Source organism: Sinocyclocheilus rhinocerous, unplaced genomic scaffold (assembly GCF_001515625.1).
Source record: "Sinocyclocheilus rhinocerous isolate Xijiao unplaced genomic scaffold, SAMN03320098_v1.1 scaffold633, whole genome shotgun sequence".
Classification (NCBI taxonomy): Eukaryota; Metazoa; Chordata; class Actinopteri; order Cypriniformes; family Cyprinidae; genus Sinocyclocheilus; species Sinocyclocheilus rhinocerous.
This window is the reverse complement of record NW_015654568.1, coordinates 463,228-468,985: the sequence shown is the minus strand read 5'-3', so window position 1 is coordinate 468,985 and position 5,758 is coordinate 463,228.

Genomic DNA, 5,758 nt, shown 5'->3' with positions numbered 1-5,758 from the left:
TTTATATTTTTGAGATTGACTAAAATACAATAATAATTATGATTATTATTATTATAAATAATAATCATAATTATTATTATTATTATTATTATTATGTAATATTAATAATTTTGTTATTATTTAATCATAATTATAATTTGTTTCTTATTATCGTGTCATTTTTGTTTGATTTCCTTCTTCAAATTTTATTAAACGAAATACAGATATAGATTTGATTTTGGAGTGAAATATGACTCATACACATTCTCGACAAGCTTTTTGAGAATTATTAGATAGAATACTGGGAAAACATTAGTTCGATGATGTGTGTTACCATATATATCGTTTTAGATATAAACATTGCACAACAGAGAAACTACACACTGAGACACATCAGCAAATCAGCGTCTGCTTTCACAGGGTTTTGTGTTTGGGGATCTCCAGTCGAGCGATGGCATCGTGGAGCTGAGGTCGTCTCCAGAGAACCTGTGAAGGTCTGAGCTGACGTTTGGAGATTGAAAGTTTAAGTGAGACGTGAAATCCTCACTGCATGTCCCGTGTTTGCCAGCTCTTCTGCTTTCAGAGAACATCACACATCACAAACTGCGGGAGGTCAGAGGTCACGGGGACACGGCGGCCCGCTCTGCTGCAGCAGCAGGAAGTGACACGGGCGTCTCTGGGGGGCTATTTATAAACCTGCTGACCTTTTCTATCCGCATAGAGCGAGTGATTGACATGACACGTTATTGTGAGCCGCAGGAGCTACTGATCACCTGCGCTTCAGATCACAGCGCACTTCGACACAATAAATCACAATGAACAGATTCAGTTCTATAAGAAAATAAGATTTTATATTTTACTAATTATTGTTGTTGTTGCTGTTGTTGTTAGTAGCAAAATGATTTTTTTTTACCAAAGGCTATGATAAAAATACAATAATAATTACATAATTATAAATTATATATAATAATAATATAAAAAGAAATGATATTTTATATAATAATAATAATAATAATAATAAAGTAAAATGATTTTTACTCAGCTTTCATAATAAAATATTCATTGTTATGGTATTATTTGTATTTTAAGTGGAAATAGAAATACAAAGGAACTAAAGGAATTATTCAAACAGGTAACAGCACAAACACAGCCACAAAATCTGTGCTGAACACAGTTTGCACAGTCTGCGAGAAACTTGACCCTGACGTGACCTCTGACCTCAGGTGACCTCCACTGGTTCGTTGTCACCTAGGACTTACAATATTGTAGTAGTGTAGTGTAGCGTAGTAGGCAGTGATGTAAAAGCAAATATAAGGTGTTGTCACTAAAATAAGATAATCTGAAATGCAGCATGAGTCCGATGTGACACACAGTGTGAGTGTTGTGATGTCTGTCCTGTGCAGCGGCAGGCAGTCAGACCTGTGTGTCACTGCAGATCAAGTCCCGTCTGGTTGTCTGATTTAATTGATAAAGCCCATTTTCAACCTCCATTAGTAGGCCAGCCAAAATTCCTGAATTCAGCGTTCAGGCTTTGAAGAGCTCGTTCCCTCCACCCGCCAGCGGCCGCTTTCCCTCTGTCTCAACAGAGCTCACTGGAAGAATCCCAGATTTTCAAGGAATTTCTTCAGTGAAATCCAATCTGAAAGCAGAGGGAGGGTCTGCCACAGAGCACAGACACTTTAGTATATGAATCTGGCAGGACACAAATGTAACATTTACAGTTAATATCTCATAATTAATGTGACAAAGCACTATGAAAATGTTGGATGCAACCAGAAAATTGATCATCAATTATAATATTATGCATAATTTATTGCATAAAATGATTTTTTTTAAATTACATTTTTTACAGAAGAAAACGTGAGAGGAGATTGCCATTGCATGGCTTTGAGTGTAAGTTTATACAATTTTTTTAGCCAGTTTAATTGTAGAAAGAAAAAAAAAAAGAAGTATAATTATTAAATAATAATAATAATAATGTTATATGTATATTTAACAACAAAACAAAACAACAACATTAATAACAATAATAATAATATAATAAATTAAATTATTAAATAAAACAATTTAGTTATATTATTATTATTACCTTATATAATGTATATGATGTTATTAAGTAAGAAATAATATTGTTATAATTATAATAATAATAATAATTATTATTATTATTAATAATATATAATATTCTTCTTCTTGTTGTTTTAAATGAAAGTATATTAATAACATGGTTAAATTCTTATCACCAATAACAATTATTATTATTATAGAAAAATGCAATAACAACATTATTACCATTGTTGTTGTTATTGTTATATTTTAGTTCTAATAATAATAATGATTTATTATAATTATTGCTAATTACTGTTTAATAATAATAATAATAATAATAATAATGTTATATTTGAATTTAACAACAATAGTAATAATAATATTATTAATAAATAAAAAGATAATAATAATAATAATAATAATAATAATAATAACTTGAGCAAGAATTGTTTTTTTTTAAATATGATAATAATTATGTTTTTATAATTGTTGTATTTTTTTTATTTACTAATAATAATTATAAACCTTTACGATAATAAATGTTTAGTTTATTTTCATGGTTTTATTTTTATTTGTGCTGGGAACAGAATTGCATTTTTGTAATTTTATTTTATTTTTATTTATTTTATTTGTTATTTTTTGAAGGATACAAGAGCTGGTGGGGAATTTCAGGCTTGACCTCCTGATTGTCTGGGAGTTTTGGCTGAACAATGGCAAGCTCACGGCCTCCATGCTGTGAAGTTCGCCCAGCTTTCGTTCTCAACCCACTTCTTTTAAAACTGAAGGGTGGCAGGAGGAGGAGGTGTACAGACGTGGGCCTGTAGAGAGAGTCGGCAAAATGGCTGGGTGGGAGCGAGTTGGGGGGCATCTGTTTGTGCATTGTATGTGTTTCCCGAGTCAACAGTAGAGGAAATGAACGCAGCAGCTAAATATACAAACATCACAATGAGCTAGCGAATGCAGCTGCACGCGAGAAGGCTAATGCAATGAATATAATAGCAGATGAAGACAGCCAGCGGATATGAGGATCTGGTAACGAGTGCGAACGGATAGATAGACGGATGGACAGTTTGATGACGCTGAACTGGAGGTCAAGGAGAGAGCGGAGAGTCAGGTGAATAAAGTGCTATGCAATCGGTTGCTAACACCCAACTCTTCTCAATGTGACACTGTGTTGAGGTGTTTGTATGCGATCATCATAGCAGCGGGTCATGAGGGAATTACCGTTGAAGGCTGGAGGAGAAAACGGGAAGCCGTTCTGATGTTTTTTTTCCTCTAACTGGTGTTAATGTGGACCCGGGGTTCTGGATTCGACCCAATGATCATAGAGAGACACAGAGCTTCACTGTATGCCTCGACCTGGACAGAATCATCATTACCACTGCAGCTGTCTGCAAGAAAACATCCACAATTAGTCGTTTGCTCAATTTCTTTCTCCCCCTATATTTACAAATCTAAACACGGCAAATAAGCGTGAGAGCGCAATCCCATAAAAGCACCAATGGGAGTGGAAAGTTCTGCGGCTGATCTAATAACAATATGTGAATTAAAGAACACAGATGCAGCCAGCGCATTTCCATAATGATCATCACAATCCACCAAGACTAGTGCAAATTAGCGTAGCTATGCAAGCAGAGCCGATGGTAATCAGATGACAATCTACTAAAAAAACAGCCGCAAAATGTGTTAAAGGAGACATAATATGCCCCTTTTTACAATATGTAATATAAGTCTCTTGTGTCCCCAGGATGTGTCTGTGAAGTTTCAGCTCAAAATACTCCACAGATCAGTAATTACATCATTTTGAAAATGCCTATTTTGAGTGGAAGCAGACTCTCGTCTCCTCTGAGGCTGGGACTGTAAATAGTGTTCTGTGCTCGTCTGTGCAGCCAATGACAGAACAATTAGCATGGTTTGCTCAAACTTTCGCCATGGCATTAGAATTAATACACCGTTGTCGCTTGCAAAAACACAATACGGCACCGTGGGTGCAAATTTACAGATTAAGGGGCGGTAATATTATAATGAGATCCCTTTGCCACGTCACCAAGAGAGCGAAATCAGACGTGCTCAGAAGCTTGCAGAAAAAAGGCTTCCCAAAACAAAGTGACTGGGTTAATCTTTTTCATGTTTCCTTGGTTGGTAGATGCAATGGGGACCTGATTATAGCACTTAAAACCTGGAAAAGTCAGATTTTCATGATATGTCACCTTTAAGACATGCTTTTTTGGGCGTTAAAGCTGAGACACACCAAGCCAACTTCAAAGAACTAGCAGCGGCGAAAGCTGACCATCCCAGGCTCATTATTACGTACCTCACGGCACGTTTCGCGGCAGTTTCAAAGTGACAGTCCAGTGAGTGTCGCTAAAACGCGGGTTCAATACGTGACCGTGGCACATTTTTGTTACGTTGTTATAGGCACGTATTGCTGTGTTTGTATTACGTTGCTTCAGGTAAGTATTGCGGTGGTTCATAATTCAAATATCCGTGTAGTGTCGCTAAAAGTTAATGCTGTATCGTGTTGGAAACATCCCCGACAGCAAACCCAACCCTAAACCTACCCGATAGTGTTAACAAATGCAAAAGTGATATAAAAATGCATTTGTTGATGTAGCCATGCTATTTTAACTTCCTTATGCAGATTTGAGTGAAACGCCGTATCGGGTGAGCTACCGAGCAAACCTACTGAATTAGACAACTCATGCATATGAAGCTGGATATATGATGCTAACCTTCAAATGCATCCGTTTTCAAATCTCGCAGCATGGTAAAATTGTTTTGAATTCATAACATAATATTCCTCAAGTAATTATGCGAAAATTAGGCTTTATTAATCAAAACACTGTGGACCTGCAAATCAGACTTTGTGTGAAAAGGAATAAAAGTTGTGGGAGTTTTACTGCCTCTAGTGTTCATTTCAACTGGAAACTTCAGCGATTCGTATGTATAAGTACATTTTTTTGAGTTTTGCAGAAATGTAGGTAGAGGCACGTATTTCCAATGAGCCTTTGTTGAAGCCGACGGTGTTGTCGCCTCGTGTCGGCAGCGTCTGGACAATAAAGCTGTGCTTGAACACACCACTCAGACTACATCCGACTGCAAACTAAACATGTGTGTTCTGCGTGAGAGGAATTAACTGTCTAAATCAGCACCTCTCAGTAGTCTGTATTCATCATGCAAAAGGAGAAAGCAAAACAAGGATATACAAAACGTAAACAAAGCAGCGCTTGCTTACCAATTTGAATATCAGTCATGTTGACAACTTTCTTCATTTTAAGTGGTTCATGTTGTATTTATTCGCGAGTTGAATGCTCACGTAACAATAGAACAGTGACTCATTCGCTAAACTAAGCATCCAGTCAGAGTTCTTACTCTCACCAACGGCCTGATGCCAATTCAACAGGCAAACTGCTGCCAGATGCGCGCTGATGTCCGACCGTCGGCTTGGTGTGTCCTGGCCTTTCAATGATGGCGCAAATACCAGTAAATTGACTAGCGCAAGCCTTAGCAAATCATATTGCATGATTCCTTTAAATACTCTCTTCCCAGAAATTTTGTGTCTGAAAAGTAAACTCCTAGAAATACAAATCCTGATAGTAGTTTTTGGTGGGTTTGCATTGGCGCAAGCTGTTAGTAAATCTGTCCCTTTGTCTTTTATTGCTTTACCAAAGCCTGTGGAAGGGTTTCAATTAACTCTAAGTGCATATTTACAAATGTACAGTAAGATCAC